Source organism: Scyliorhinus torazame, chromosome 25, assembly GCF_047496885.1.
Source record: "Scyliorhinus torazame isolate Kashiwa2021f chromosome 25, sScyTor2.1, whole genome shotgun sequence".
In the NCBI taxonomy this organism is placed as follows: Eukaryota; Metazoa; Chordata; class Chondrichthyes; order Carcharhiniformes; family Scyliorhinidae; genus Scyliorhinus; species Scyliorhinus torazame.
In genome coordinates, this window is record NC_092731.1 from 7,255,263 (window position 1) to 7,270,319 (window position 15,057).

The 15,057-nt window shown below is 59.7% G+C and overlaps 1 protein-coding gene across 1 annotated transcript in view; it reads left to right on the forward strand.

Moving 5' to 3' along the window:
- LOC140402278 (homeobox protein SIX1-like) overlaps positions 1-15,057 on the forward strand; it is a 31,070-nt gene that overhangs the window by 12,185 nt on the left and 3,828 nt on the right. The window lies entirely within an intron of this gene.

Genomic DNA, 15,057 nt, shown 5'->3' on the forward strand with positions numbered 1-15,057 from the left:
AGTGTTTGAGGGGGGGTCAGTGTTTGGGGGGGGTCAGTGTTTGGGGGGGTCAGTGTTTGGGGAGTGGGTCAGTGTTTGGGGGGTCAGTGTTTGGGGAGGGGGCCAGTGTTTGGGGTGTCAGTGTTTGGGGGGGTCAGTGTTTGGGGGGTCAGTGTTTGGGGGGGTCAGTGTTTGGGGAGTGGGTCAGTGTTTGGGGGGTCAGTGTTTGGGGAGGGGGTCAGTGTTTGGGGGAGGTCAGTGTTTGGGGGGGTCAGTGTACGTGGGGGTCAGTGCTTGGGGAGAGGGCCAGTGTTTGGGGGGTCAGTGTTTGGGGAGGGGGGTCAGTGTTTGGGGGGATCAGTGTTTGGGGGGGTAGAGTTTGGGGGGGTCAGTGTTTGGGTGGGGCAGTGTTTGGGGGGGTCAGTGTTTGGAGGGGTCAGTGTTTGGGGGGGTCAGTGTTTGGGGAGTGGGTCAGTGTTTGTGGGGTCAGTGTTTGGGGAGGGGGCCAGTGTTTGGGGTGTCAGTGTTTGGGGGGGTCAGTGTTTGGGGTGTCAGTGTTTGGGGGGGTCAGTGTTTGGGGAGTGGGTCAGTGTTTGGGGGGTCAGTGTTTGGGAGGGGGTCAGTGTTTGGGGGAGGTCAGTGTTTGGGGGTTCAGTGTTTGGGGAGAGGGCCAGTGTTTGTACGTGGGGGTCAGTGTTTGGGGAGAGGGCCAGTGTTTGGGGGGTCAGTGTTTGGGGAGGGGGGTCAGTGTTTGGGGGGATCAGTGTTTGGAGGGGGTAGAGTTTGGGGGGGTCAGTGTTTGGGTGGGGCAGTGTTTGGGGGAGGTCAGTGTTTGGAGGGGTCAGTGTTTGGGGGGGGGGTCAGTGTTTGGGGAGTGGGTCAGTGTTTGGGGGGTCAGTGTTTGGGGAGGGGGCCAGTGTTTGGGGTGTCAGTGTTTGGGGGGGTCAGTGTTTGGGGGGTCAGTGTTTGGGGGGGTAGTGTTTGGGGGGTCAGTGTTTGGGGGGGTCAGTGTTTGGGGGGGTCAGTGTTTGGGGAGTGGGTCAGCGTTTGGTGGGGTCAGTGTTTGGGAAGGGGGCCAGTGTTTGGGGTGTCAGTGTTTGGGGGGTGTTTGGGGCCAGTGTTTGGGGAGGGGGGTCAGTGTTTGGGGGGTGAGTGTTTGGGGGGGGCAGTGTTTGGGGGGTCTGTGTTTGGGGGAACAGTGTATGGGGGGGTCAGTGTTTGGATGTGTCAGTGTTTGTGGAGGGGGGTCAGTGTTTGTGGGGGTCCGTGTTTGTGGGGTTCAGTGTTTGTGGAGGGAGTCAGTGTTTGGGGTCGGTCAGTATTTGGGGGGTCAGTGTACGTGGGGTCAGTGTTTGGGGAGGGGGCCAGTGTTTGGGGGGGGTCCGTGTTTGGGGAGTGGGGTCAGTGTTTGTGGGGTCAGTGTTTGGGGAGGGAGTCAGTGTTTGGGGGAGGTCAGTGTTTGTGGGGGTCAGTGTACGTGGGGGACAGTGTTTGGGGAGAGGGCCAGTGTTTGGGGGGTCAGTGTTTGGGGAGGGGGGTCAGTGTTTGGGGGGATCAGTGTTTGGGGGGGGTAGAGTTTGGGGGGGTCAGTGTTTGGGTGGGGCAGTGTTTGAAGGGGGTCAGTGTTTGGGGGGGTCAGTGTTTGGGGGGGTCAGTGTTTGGGGAGTGGGTCAGTGTTTGGGGGGTCAGTGTTTGGGGAGGGGGCCAGTGTTTGGGGTGTCAGTGTTTGGGGGGGTCAGTGTTTGGGGGGTCAGTGTTTGGGGGGGTCAGTGTTTGGGGAGGGGGTCAGTGTTTGGGGGAGGTCAGTGTTTGGGGGGGTCAGTGTACGTGGGGGTCAGTGCTTGGGGAGAGGGCCAGTGTTTGGGGGGGTCAGTGTTTGGGGAGGGGGGTCAGTGTTTGGGGGGATCAGTGTTTGGGGGGGTAGAGTTTGGGGGGGTCAGTGTTTGGGTGGGGCAGTGTTTGGGGGGGTCAGTGTTTGGAGGGGTCAGTGTTTGGGGGGGTCAGTGTTTGGGGAGTGGGTCAGTGTTTGGGGGGTCAGTGTTTGGGGAGGGGGCCAGTGTTTGGGGTGTCAGTGTTTGGGGGGGTCAGTGTTTCGGGTGTCAGTGTTTGGGGGGGTCAGTGTTTGGGGAGTGGGTCAGTGTTTGGGGGGTCAGTGTTTGGGAGGGGGTCAGTGTTTGGGGGAGGTCAGTGTTTGGGGGTTCAGTGTACGTGGGGGTCAGTGTTTGGGGAGAGGGCCAGTGTTTGGGGGGTCAGTGTTTGGGGAGGGGGGTCAGTGTTTGGGGGGATCAGTGTTTGGAGGGGGTAGAGTTTGGGGGGGTAAGTGTTTGGGTGGGGCAGTGTTTGGGGGAGGTCAGTGTTTGGAGGGGTCAGTGTTTGGGGGGGGGTCAGTGTTTGGGGAGTGGGTCAGTGTTTGGGGGGTCAGTGTTTGGGGAGGGGGCCAGTGTTTGGGGTGTCAGTGTTTGGGGGGGTCAGTGTTTGGGGGGTCAGTGTTTGGGGGGTAGTGTTTGGGGGGTCAGTGTTTGGGGGGGTCAGTGTTTGGGGGGGTCAGTGTTTGGGGAGTGGGTCAGCGTTTGGTGGGGTCAGTGTTTGGGAAGGGGGCCAGTGTTTGGGGTGTCAGTGTTTGGGGGTGTCAGTGTTTGGGGGGGTCAGTGTTTGGGGAGTGGGTCAGTGTTTGGTGGGGTCAGCGTTTGGCGAGGGGGGTCGGTGTTTGGGGGAGGTCAGTGTTTGTGGGTTCAGTGTATGTGGGGGTCAGTGTTTGGGGAGGGGGCCAGTGTTTGGGGGGATCAGTGTTTGGGGAGCGGGTCAGTGTTTGGGGCGGTCAGTGTTTGGGGGGGTAGTGTTTGGGGGGTCAGTGTTTGGGGGGTCAGTGTTTGGGGGGGTCAGTGTTTGGGGGTCAGTGTTTGGGAGGGTCAGTGTTTGGGGGTAGTGTTTGGGGGTGTCAGTGTTTGGGGGGGTAAGTGTTTGGGGGGGTCAGTGTTTGGGGGGGTCAGTGTTTGGAGAGGTGTGTCAGTGTTTGGGGGGTCCGTGTTTGGGGAGGGGGGTCAGTGGTTGGAGAGGGGGGTCAGTGTTTGGGCGGGTCAGTGTTTGGGGAGGTGGTTAGTGTTTGGGGAGGGGGTCAGTGTTTGGGGGGTCAGAGTTTGGGGAGGGGGGGTCAGTGTTTGGGGAGGGTGTCAGTGTTTGGGGAGGGCGGTCAGTGTTTGTGGGAGTCAGTGTATGGGGGGGCAGTGTTTGAGGGGGGTCAGTGTTTGGGGGGTCAGTGTTTGGGGGGTCAGTGTTTGGGAAGGGGGCCAGTGTTTGGGGTGTCAGTGTTTGGGGGGGTTAGTGTTTGGGGATTGGTTCAGTGTTTGGGGGTTCAGTGTTTGGGGAGGGGGCCACTGTTTGGGGTGTCAGTGTTTGGGGTGTCAGTGTTTGGGGGGGTCAGTGTTTGGGGGGTCAGTGTTTGGGGCGTAGTGTTTGGGGGGGTCAGTGTTTGGGGGGTCAGTGTTTGGGGGGGTCAGTGTTTGGGGGTGTCAGTGTTTGGAGAGGTGTGTCAGTGTTTGGGGGGGTCAGTGTTTGGGGAGCGGGGTCAGTGGTTGGAGAGGGGGGTTCAGTGTTTGGGCGGGTCAGTGTTTGGGGAGGTGGTTAGTGTTTGGGGAGGGGGTCAGTGTTTGGGGGGTCAGTGTTTGGGGGGGGTCAGTGTTTGGATGTGTCAGTGTTTGTGGAGGGGGGTCAGTGTTTGTGGGGGTCCGTGTTTGTGGGGTTCAGTGTTTGTGGAGGGGGTCAGTGTTTGGGGTCGGTCAGTATTTGGGGGGTCAGTGTACGTGGGGTCAGTGTTTGGGGAGGGGGTCAGTGTTTGGGGGGGGTCCGTGTTTGGGGAGTGGGGTCAGTGTTTGTGGGGTCAGTGTTTGGGGAGGGAGTCAGTGTTTGGGGGAGGTCAGTGTTTGTGGGGGTCAGTGTACGTGGGGGACAGTGTTTGGGGAGAGGGCCAGTGTTTGGGGGGTCAGTGTTTGGGGAGGGGGGTCAGTGTTTGGGGGGATCAGTGTTTGGGGGGGGTAGAGTTTGGGGGGGTCAGTGTTTGGGTGGGGCAGTGTTTGAGGGGGGGTCAGTGTTTGGGGGGGGTCAGTGTTTGGGGGGGTCAGTGTTTGGGGAGTGGGTCAGTGTTTGGGGGGTCAGTGTTTGGGGAGGGGGCCAGTGTTTGGGGTGTCAGTGTTTGGGGGGGTCAGTGTTTGGGGGGTCAGTGTTTGGGGGGGTCAGTGTTTGGGGAGTGGGTCAGTGTTTGGGGGGTCAGTGTTTGGGGAGGGGGTCAGTGTTTGGGGGAGGTCAGTGTTTGGGGGGGTCAGTGTACGTGGGGGTCAGTGCTTGGGGAGAGGGCCAGTGTTTGGGGGGTCAGTGTTTGGGGAGGGGGGTCAGTGTTTGGGGGGATCAGTGTTTGGGGGGGTAGAGTTTGGGGGGGTCAGTGTTTGGGTGGGGCAGTGTTTGGGGGGGTCAGTGTTTGGAGGGGTCAGTGTTTGGGGGGGTCAGTGTTTGGGGAGTGGGTCAGTGTTTGTGGGGTCAGTGTTTGGGGAGGGGGCCAGTGTTTGGGGTGTCAGTGTTTGGGGGGGTCAGTGTTTGGGGTGTCAGTGTTTGGGGGGGTCAGTGTTTGGGGAGTGGGTCAGTGTTTGGGGGGTCAGTGTTTGGGAGGGGGTCAGTGTTTGGGGGAGGTCAGTGTTTGGGGGTTCAGTGTTTGGGGAGAGGGCCAGTGTTTGTACGTGGGGGTCAGTGTTTGGGGAGAGGGCCAGTGTTTGGGGGGTCAGTGTTTGGGGAGGGGGGTCAGTGTTTGGGGGGATCAGTGTTTGGAGGGGGTAGAGTTTGGGGGGGTCAGTGTTTGGGTGGGGCAGTGTTTGGGGGAGGTCAGTGTTTGGAGGGGTCAGTGTTTGGGGGGGGGGTCAGTGTTTGGGGAGTGGGTCAGTGTTTGGGGGGTCAGTGTTTGGGGAGGGGGCCAGTGTTTGGGGTGTCAGTGTTTGGGGGGGTCAGTGTTTGGGGGGTCAGTGTTTGGGGGGGTAGTGTTTGGGGGGTCAGTGTTTGGGGGGGTCAGTGTTTGGGGGGGTCAGTGTTTGGGGAGTGGGTCAGCGTTTGGTGGGGTCAGTGTTTGGGAAGGGGGCCAGTGTTTGGGGTGTCAGTGTTTGGGGGGTGTTTGGGGCCAGTGTTTGGGGAGGGGGGTCAGTGTTTGGGGGGTGAGTGTTTGGGGGGGGCAGTGTTTGGGGGGTCTGTGTTTGGGGGAACAGTGTATGGGGGGGTCAGTGTTTGGATGTGTCAGTGTTTGTGGAGGGGGGTCAGTGTTTGTGGGGGTCCGTGTTTGTGGGGTTCAGTGTTTGTGGAGGGAGTCAGTGTTTGGGGTCGGTCAGTATTTGGGGGGTCAGTGTACGTGGGGTCAGTGTTTGGGGAGGGGGCCAGTGTTTGGGGGGGGTCCGTGTTTGGGGAGTGGGGTCAGTGTTTGTGGGGTCAGTGTTTGGGGAGGGAGTCAGTGTTTGGGGGAGGTCAGTGTTTGTGGGGGTCAGTGTACGTGGGGGACAGTGTTTGGGGAGAGGGCCAGTGTTTGGGGGGTCAGTGTTTGGGGAGGGGGGTCAGTGTTTGGGGGGATCAGTGTTTGGGGGGGGTAGAGTTTGGGGGGGTCAGTGTTTGGGTGGGGCAGTGTTTGAAGGGGGTCAGTGTTTGGGGGGGTCAGTGTTTGGGGGGGTCAGTGTTTGGGGAGTGGGTCAGTGTTTGGGGGGTCAGTGTTTGGGGAGGGGGCCAGTGTTTGGGGTGTCAGTGTTTGGGGGGGTCAGTGTTTGGGGGGTCAGTGTTTGGGGGGGTCAGTGTTTGGGGAGGGGGTCAGTGTTTGGGGGAGGTCAGTGTTTGGGGGGGTCAGTGTACGTGGGGGTCAGTGCTTGGGGAGAGGGCCAGTGTTTGGGGGGGTCAGTGTTTGGGGAGGGGGGTCAGTGTTTGGGGGGATCAGTGTTTGGGGGGGTAGAGTTTGGGGGGGTCAGTGTTTGGGTGGGGCAGTGTTTGGGGGGGTCAGTGTTTGGAGGGGTCAGTGTTTGGGGGGGTCAGTGTTTGGGGAGTGGGTCAGTGTTTGGGGGGTCAGTGTTTGGGGAGGGGGCCAGTGTTTGGGGTGTCAGTGTTTGGGGGGGTCAGTGTTTCGGGTGTCAGTGTTTGGGGGGGTCAGTGTTTGGGGAGTGGGTCAGTGTTTGGGGGGTCAGTGTTTGGGAGGGGGTCAGTGTTTGGGGGAGGTCAGTGTTTGGGGGTTCAGTGTACGTGGGGGTCAGTGTTTGGGGAGAGGGCCAGTGTTTGGGGGGTCAGTGTTTGGGGAGGGGGGTCAGTGTTTGGGGGGATCAGTGTTTGGAGGGGGTAGAGTTTGGGGGGGTAAGTGTTTGGGTGGGGCAGTGTTTGGGGGAGGTCAGTGTTTGGAGGGGTCAGTGTTTGGGGGGGGGTCAGTGTTTGGGGAGTGGGTCAGTGTTTGGGGGGTCAGTGTTTGGGGAGGGGGCCAGTGTTTGGGGTGTCAGTGTTTGGGGGGGTCAGTGTTTGGGGGGTCAGTGTTTGGGGGGTAGTGTTTGGGGGGTCAGTGTTTGGGGGGGTCAGTGTTTGGGGGGGTCAGTGTTTGGGGAGTGGGTCAGCGTTTGGTGGGGTCAGTGTTTGGGAAGGGGGCCAGTGTTTGGGGTGTCAGTGTTTGGGGGTGTCAGTGTTTGGGGGGGTCAGTGTTTGGGGAGTGGGTCAGTGTTTGGTGGGGTCAGCGTTTGGCGAGGGGGGTCGGTGTTTGGGGGAGGTCAGTGTTTGTGGGTTCAGTGTATGTGGGGGTCAGTGTTTGGGGAGGGGGCCAGTGTTTGGGGGGATCAGTGTTTGGGGAGCGGGTCAGTGTTTGGGGCGGTCAGTGTTTGGGGGGGTAGTGTTTGGGGGGTCAGTGTTTGGGGGGTCAGTGTTTGGGGGGGTCAGTGTTTGGGGGTCAGTGTTTGGGAGGGTCAGTGTTTGGGGGTAGTGTTTGGGGGTGTCAGTGTTTGGGGGGGTAAGTGTTTGGGGGGGTCAGTGTTTGGGGGGGTCAGTGTTTGGAGAGGTGTGTCAGTGTTTGGGGGGTCCGTGTTTGGGGAGGGGGGTCAGTGGTTGGAGAGGGGGGTCAGTGTTTGGGCGGGTCAGTGTTTGGGGAGGTGGTTAGTGTTTGGGGAGGGGGTCAGTGTTTGGGGGGTCAGAGTTTGGGGAGGGGGGGTCAGTGTTTGGGGAGGGTGTCAGTGTTTGGGGAGGGCGGTCAGTGTTTGTGGGAGTCAGTGTATGGGGGGGCAGTGTTTGAGGGGGGTCAGTGTTTGGGGGGTCAGTGTTTGGGGGGTCAGTGTTTGGGAAGGGGGCCAGTGTTTGGGGTGTCAGTGTTTGGGGGGGTTAGTGTTTGGGGATTGGTTCAGTGTTTGGGGGTTCAGTGTTTGGGGAGGGGGCCACTGTTTGGGGTGTCAGTGTTTGGGGTGTCAGTGTTTGGGGGGGTCAGTGTTTGGGGGGTCAGTGTTTGGGGCGTAGTGTTTGGGGGGGTCAGTGTTTGGGGGGTCAGTGTTTGGGGGGGTCAGTGTTTGGGGGTGTCAGTGTTTGGAGAGGTGTGTCAGTGTTTGGGGGGGTCAGTGTTTGGGGAGCGGGGTCAGTGGTTGGAGAGGGGGGTTCAGTGTTTGGGCGGGTCAGTGTTTGGGGAGGTGGTTAGTGTTTGGGGAGGGGGTCAGTGTTTGGGGGGTCAGTGTTTGGGGAGGGAGGATCAGTGTTTGGGGAGGGGGTCAGTGTTTGGGGAGGGCGGTCAGTGTTTGGGGGAGTCAGTGTATGGGGGGATCAGTGTTTGAGGGGGTTGGTGTTTGGGGGGTCAGTGTTTGGGGGGGTCAGTGTTTGGGGGGTCAGTGTTTGGGGAGGGGGTCAATGTTTGAGGGTCAGTGTTTTTTGGGGGTCAGTGTTTGGGGGGTCAGTGTTTGTGGGGGTCAGTGTTTGGTGAGGGGGGTCAGTGTTTCTGGGGTCAGTGTTTTGGGGGTTCAGTGTTTGGGGGGGTCAGTTTTTGGGGGATCAGTTTTTGGGGGGTCTGTGTTTGGGGGGGCCAGTGTATGGGGGGTCAGTGTTTGGGGAGGGGGTCAGTGTTTGGGGGGATCAGTGTTTGGGCAGGGGGTCAGTGTTTGGGAGGGTCAGTGTTTGGGGGGGTCAGTGTTTGGGGGGGGTCAGTGTTTGGGGAGTGGGTCAGTGTTTGGGGGGGTGTCAGTGTTCGGGGGGGTCAGTGTTTGGTGGGTCAGTGTTTGGGGGGTCAGTGTTTGGGGGGGTCAGTGTTTGGGAGGGTCAGTGTTTGGGGAGTGGGTCAGTGTTTGGGGGTGTCAGTGTTTGGGAAGGGGGCCAGAGTTTGGGGTGTCAGTGTTTGGGGGGGTCAGTATTTGGGGGGGTCAGTGTTTGGCGATTGGTTCAGTGTTTGGGGGTTCAGTGTTTGGGGAGGGGGCCACTGTTTGGGGTGTCAGTGTTTGGGGGTTCAGTGTTTGGGGAGGGGGCCACTGTTTGGGGGGTCAGTGTTTGGGGGGGTCAGTGTTTGGAGAGGGGGGTCAGTGTTTGGGCGGGTCAGTGTTTGGGGAGATGGTTAGTGTTTGGGGAGGGGGTCAGTGTTTGGGGGGTCAGTATTTGGGGAGGGGGGTTCAGTGTTTGGGGAGGGGGTCAGTGTTTGGGGAGGGCGGTCAGTGTTTGGGGGAGTCAGTGTATGGGGGGGTCAGTGTTTGAGGGGGGTCAGTGTTTGGGGGGTCAGTGTTTGGGGGGGGTCAGTGTTTGGGAAGAGTGCCAGTGTTTGGGGTGTCAGTGTTTGGGGGGGTCTGTGTTTGGGGGGGTCAGTGTTTGGGGATTGGTTCAGTGTTTGGGGGTTCAGTGTTTGGGGAGTGGGCCACTGTTTAGGGTGTCAGTGTTTGGGGTGTCAGTGTTTGCGGGGGTCAGTGTTTTGGGGGGTCAGTGTTTGGGGGGTAGTGTTTGGTGGGGTCAGTGTTTGGGGGGGTCAGTGTTTGTGGGGGTCAGTGTTTGGGGGTGTCAGTGTTTGGAGAGGTGTGTCAGTGTTTGGGGGGGTCAGTGTTTGGGGAGGGGGGTCAGTGGTTGGAGAGGGGGGTCAGTGTTTGGGCGGGTCAATGTTTGGGGAGGTGGTTAGTGTTTGGGGAGGGGGTCAGTGTTTGGTGGATAAGTGTTTGGGGAGGGGGGGTCAGTGTTTGGGGTGGGGCTCAGTGTTTGGGGGAGTCAGTGTATGGGGGGATCTGTGTTTGAGGGGGTCAGTGTTTGGGGGGTCAGTGTTTGGGGGGGGTCAGTGTTTGGGGGGGTCAGTGTTTGGGGAGGGGGTCAATCTTTGGGGGTTAGTGTTTGGGGGGTCAGTTTTTGGGGGTTAGTGTTTGTGGGGTCAGTGTTTGGGGAGGGGGGTCAGTGTTTCAGGGGTCAGTGTTTTGGGGGGTTCAGTGTTTGGGGGGGTCAGTGTTTGGGGGATCAGTGTTTGGGGGGTCTGTTTTTGGGGGGGGCAGTGTATGGGGGGTCAGTGTTTGGGGAGGGGGTCAGTGTTTGGGGGTCAGTGTTTGGGGGGGTCAGTGTTTGGGGGGGTCAGTGTTTGGGGGGTCAGTGTTTGGGGGGTCAGTGTTTGGGGAGGGGGTCAGTGTTTGGAGAGGGGGGTCAGTGCTTGAGGGGATCAGTGTTTGGGCAGGGGGTCAGTGTTTAGGGGGGTCAGTTTTTGGGGGGTCAGTGTTTGGGAGGGGGACAGTGTTTGGGGAGGGGGGTCAGTGTTTGGGGGGTGAGTGTTTGGGGGGGGCAGTGTTTGGGGGGTCTGTGTTTGGGTGAACAGTGTATGGGGGGTCAATGTTTGGGGCGGACAGTGTTTGGCGGGGTCAGTGTTTGGGGAGGTGGTTAGTGTTTGGGGAGGGGGTCAGTGTTTGGTGGATAAGTGTTTGGGGAGGGGGGGTCAGTGTTTGGGGTGGGGCTCAGTGTTTGGGGAGGGCGGTCAGTGGTTGGGGGAGTCAGTGTATGGGGGGATCTGTGTTTGAGGGGGTCAGTGTTTGGGGGTCAGTGTTTGGGGGGGTCAGTGTTTGGGGGGGTCAGTGTTTGGGGAGGGGGTCAATCTTTTAGGGTTAGTGTTTGGGGGGTCAGTTTTTGGGGGTTAGTGTTTGTGGGGTCAGTGTTTGGGGAGGGGGGTCAGTGTTTCAGGGGTCAGTGTTTTGGGGGGTTCAGTGTTTGGGGGGGTCAGTGTTTGGGGGATCAGTGTTTGGGGGGTCTGTTTTTTGGGGGGGCAGTGTATGGGGGGTCAGTGTTTGGGGAGGGGGTCAGTGTTTGGGGGTCAGTGTTTGGGGGGGTCAGTGTTTGGGGGGGTCAGTGTTTGGGGGGTCAGTGTTTGGGGGGTCAGTGTTTGGGGAGGGGGTCAGTGTTTGGAGAGGGGGGTCAGTGCTTGAGGGGATCAGTGTTTGGGCAGGGGGTCAGTGTTTAGGGGGGTCAGTTTTTGGGGGGTCAGTGTTTGGGAGGGGGACAGTGTTTGGGGAGGGGGGTCAGTGTTTGGGGGGTGAGTGTTTGGGGGGGGCAGTGTTTGGGGGTCTGTGTTTGGGTGAACAGTGTATGGGGGGTCAATGTTTGGGGCGGACAGTGTTTGGCGGGGTCAGTGTATGGGGGGGTCAGTGTTTGGGGGGGGTCAGTGTTTGGGGAGTGGGTCAGTGTTTGGGGGGGTGTCAGTGTTAGGATTGGTCAGTGTTTGGGGGGTCAGTGTTTGGGCAGTCAGTGCTTGGGGGGGTCAGTGTTTGGGGAGGGGGAAAGTGTTTGGGGAGGGGTTCAGTGTTTGGGGGGTCAGTGTTTGGGGAGGGGGGTCAGTGTTTGGGGGGTCAGTGTATGTGGGGGTCAGTGTTGGGGGGTCAGTGTTTGGGGAGGGGGGTCAGTGTTTGGGGGGGTCAGTGTTTGAGGGGGTCAGCGTTTGGGGAGTGGGTCAGTGTTTGGGGGGTCAGTGTTTGGGGAGGGGGCCAGTGTTTGGGGTGTCAGTGTTTGGGGTGTCATTGTTTGGGGGGTCAGTGTTTGGGGGGTCAGTGTTTGGGGGGGTCAGTGATTGGGTTGGTCAGTGTTTGGGGGGCTCAGTGTTTGGGGAGTGGGTCAGTGTTTGGGGCGTCAGTGTTTGGGGAGGGGGCCTGTGTTTGGGGGGTTCAGTGTTTGGGGGGGGTCAGTGTTTGTGGAGGGGGCCAGTGTTTCGGGTGTCAGTATTTGGGGGGGTCAGTGTTTGGGGGGCTCAGTGTTTGGGGAGTGGGTCAGTGTTTGGGGGGTCAGTGTTTGGGGAGGGGGCCAGTGTTTGGGGTGTCAGTGTTTGGGGGGGTCAGTGTTTGGGGGGGTCAGTGTTTGGGGAGGGGGCCAGTGTTTCGGGTGTCAGTGTTTGGGGGTGTCAGTGTTTGGGGGAGTCAGTGTATGGGGGGTCAGTGTTTGCGGGGGTCAGTGTTTGGGGAGTGTGTCAGTGTTTTGGGGGGTCAGTGTTTGGGGAGGGGGCCAGTGTTTGGAGTGTCAGTATTTGGGGGGGTCAGTGTTTGGGGAGGGGGCCAGTGTTTGGGGTGTCAGTGTTTGGGGTGTCAGTGTTTGGGGGGTCAGTATTTGGGGGGGGTCAGTGTTTGGGGGGTCAGTGTTTGGTGGGTTAGTGTTTGGGGAGGGGGCCAGTGTTTCGGGTGTCAGTGTATGGGGGGGGTCAGTGTTTGGGGTCTGGGTCAGTGTTTGGGGGGTCAGTGTTTGGGGAGGGGGCCAGTGTTTGGAGTGTCACTGTTTGGGGGGTCAGTGTTTGGGGGGGTCAGTGTTTGGGGGGGTCAGTGATTGGGGGGGTCAGTGTTTGGGGGGCTCAGTGTTTGGGGAGTGGGTCAGTGTTTGGGGGGTCAGTGTTTGGGGAGGGGGCCAGTGTTTGGTGTGTCAGTGTTTGGGGTGTCAGTGTTTGGGGGGGTCCGTGTTTTGGGGGGTTCAGTGTTTGGGGGGGTCAGTGTTTGGAGGATCAGTGTTTGGGGGGTCAGTGTTTGGGTGGTCAGTGTTTGGGGAGGGGGCCAGTGTTTGGGGGTCAGTGTTTGGAGGGAGTCAGTGTTTGGGGGGGTCAGTGTTTGGGGGGTCAGTGTTTGGGGAGGGGTTCAGTGTTTGGAGAGGGGGGTCAGTGTTTGGGGGGATCAGTGTTTGGGCAGGGGGTCAGTGTTTGGGGGGTCAGTGTTTGGGGGGGTCAGTGTTTGGGGAGGGGGGACAGTGTTTGGGGAGGGGGTCAGTGTTTGGGGGGGTGAGTGTTTGGGGGGGCAGTGTTTGGGGGGTCTGTGTTTGGGGGAACAGTGTATGGGGGGTCAGTGTTTGGGGCGGACAGTGTTTGGCGGGGTCAGTGTATGGGGGGGTCAGTGTTTGGGGGGTTCATTGTTTGGGGAGTGGGTCAGTGTTTGGGGGGGTGTCAGTGTTCGGTGGGGTCAGTGTTTGATGGGTCAGTGTTTGGGGGGTCAGTGTTTGGGGGGGGTCAGTTTTTGGGAGGGTCAGTGTTTGGGAAGGGGGCCAGTGTTTGGGGTGTCAGTGTTTGGGGGGGTCAGTGTTTGGGGATTGGTTCAGTGTTTGGGGGTTCAGTGTTTGGGGAGGGGGCCACTGTTTGGGGTGTCAGTGTTTGGGGGGGTCAGTGTTTGGGGGTTCAGTGTTTGGGGAGGGGGCCACTGTTTGGGGTGTCAGTGTTTGGGGTGTCAGTGTTTGGGGGGGTCACTGTTTGGGGGGGTCAGTGTTTGGGGGGTAGTGTTTGGGGGGGGTCAGTATCTGGGGGGTCAGTGTTTGGGGGGGTCAGTGTTTGGAGAGGTTTGTCAGTGTTTGGGGGGGTCAGTGTTTGGGGAGAGGGTCAGTGGTTGGAGAGGGGGGTCAGTGTTTGGGCGGGTCAGTGTTTGGGGAGATGGTTAGTGTTTGGGGAGGGGGTCAGTGTTTGGGGGGTCAGTGTTTGGGGAGGGGGGGTCAGTGGTTGGGGAGGGGGTCAGTGTTTGGGGAGGGCGGTCAGTGTTTGGGGTGTCAGTGTATGGGGGGGTCAGTGTTTGAGGTGGGTCAGTGTTTGGGGGGTCAGTGTTTGGGGGGGTCAGTGTTTGGGAAGAGGGCCAGTGTTTGGGGTGTCAGTGTTTGGGGGGGGGTCTGTGTTTGGGGGGGTCAGTGTTTGGGGATTGGTTCAGTGTTTGGGGGTTCAGTGTTTGGGGGGTAGTGTTTGGTGGGGTCAGTGTTTGAGGGGGGTCAGTGTTTGGGGGGTCAGTGTTTGGGGGGGTCAGTGTTTGGGAAGAGGGCCAGTGTTTGGGGTGTCAGTGTTTGGAGAGGTGTGTCAGTGCTTGGGGGGGTTAGTGTTTGGGGAGGGGGGGTCAGTGGTTGGAGAGGGGGGTCAGTGTTTGGGCGGGTCAGTGTTTGGGGAGGGGGGTCAGTGTTTGGGGAGGGGGTCAGTGTTTGGGGAGGGCGGTCAGTGTTTGGTGGGTCAGTGTTTGGGGAGGGGGGGTCAGTGTTTGGGGAGGGGGTCAGTGTTTGGGGAGGGCGGTCAGTGTTTGGGGGAGTCAGTGTATGGGGGGATCAGTGTTTGAGGGGGGTCAGTGTTTGGGGGGTCAGTGTTTGGGGGGGTCAGTGTTTGGGGGGGTCAGTGTTTGGGGAGGGGGTCAATGTTTGGGGGTTAGTGTTTGGGGGTCAGTGTTTGGGGGTCAGTGTTTTGGGGGATTCAGTGTTTGGGGGGGGTCAGTGTTTGGGGGATCAGTGTTTGGGGGGGTCTGTGTTTGGGGGGCCAGTGTATGGGGGGTCAGTGTTTGGGGAGGGGGTCAGTGTTTGGGGGTCAGTGTTTGGGGGGGTCAGTGTTTGGGGGGTCAGTGTTTGGGGGGTCAGTGTTTGGGGGGTCAGTGTTTGGGGAGGGGGTCAGTGTTTGGAGAGGGGGGTCAGTGCTTGGGGGGATCAGTGTTTGGGCAGGGGGTCAGTGTTTGGGGGGTTCAGTGTTTGGGGGGTCAGTGTTTGGGGAGGGGGGACAGTGTTTGGGGAGGGGGGTCAGTGTTTGGGGGGTGAGTGTTTGGGGGGGGCAGTGTTTGGGGGGTCTGTGTTTGGGGGAACAGTGTATGGGGGGTCAATGTTTGGGGCGGACAGTGTTTGGCGGGGTCAGTGTATGGGGGGTCAGTGTTTGGGGGGGTCAGTGTTTGGGGAGTGGGTAAGTGTTTGGGGGGGTGTCAGTGTTCGGGTTGGTCAGTGTTTGGGGGGTCAGTGTTTGGGGAGTGGGTGAGTGTTTGGGGGGTCAGTGTTTGGGGAGGGGGCCAGTGTTTGGGGTGTCAGTGTTTGGGGTGTCAGTGTTTGGGGGGGTCAGTGTTTGGGGGGGTCAGTGTTTGGGGGGGTCAGTGATTGGGGGGGTCAGTGTTTGGGGGGCTCAGTGTTTGGGGAGTGGGTCAGTGTTTGGGGCGTCAGTGTTTGGGGAGGGGGCCAGTGTTTGGGGGGGTCAGTGTTTGGGGGGGTCAGTGTTTGGGAGGGGGCCAGTGTTTCGGGTGTCAGTGTTTGGGGGGTCAGTGTTTGGGGGAGTCAGTGTTTAGGGGGTCAGTGTTTGGGGGAGTCAGTGTATGGGGGGTCAGTGTTTGCGGGGGTCAGCGTTTGGGGAGTGTGTCAGTGTTTTGGGGGCTCAGTGTTTGGGGAGTGGGTCAGTGTTTGGGGGGGTCAGTGTTTGGGGAGGGGGCCAGTGTTTGGGGTGTCAGTGTTTGGGGGGGTCAGTGTTTGGGGGGGGGTCAGTGTTTGGGGGGATCAGTGTTTGGGGGGGTCAGTGTTTGGGGAGGGGGCCAGTGTTTCGGGTGTCAGTGTTTGGGGGTGTCAGTGTTTGGGGGAGTCAGTGTATGGGGGGTCAGTGTTTGCGGGGGTCAGTGTTTGGGGTGTGTGTCAGTGTTTTGGGGGGTCAGTGTTTGGGGTGGGGGCCAGTGTTTGGAGTGTCAGTGTTTGGGGGGGTCAGTCTTTGGGGTGTCAGTGTTTGGGGTGTCAGCGTTTGGGGGGTCAGTATTTGGGGGGGTCAGTGTTGGGGGGTCAGTGTTTGGTGGGTTAGTGTTTGGGGAGGGGGCCAGTGTTTCGGGTGTCAGTGTATGGGGGGGGTCAGTGTTTGGGGGGGTCAGTGTTTGGGGAGTGGGTCAG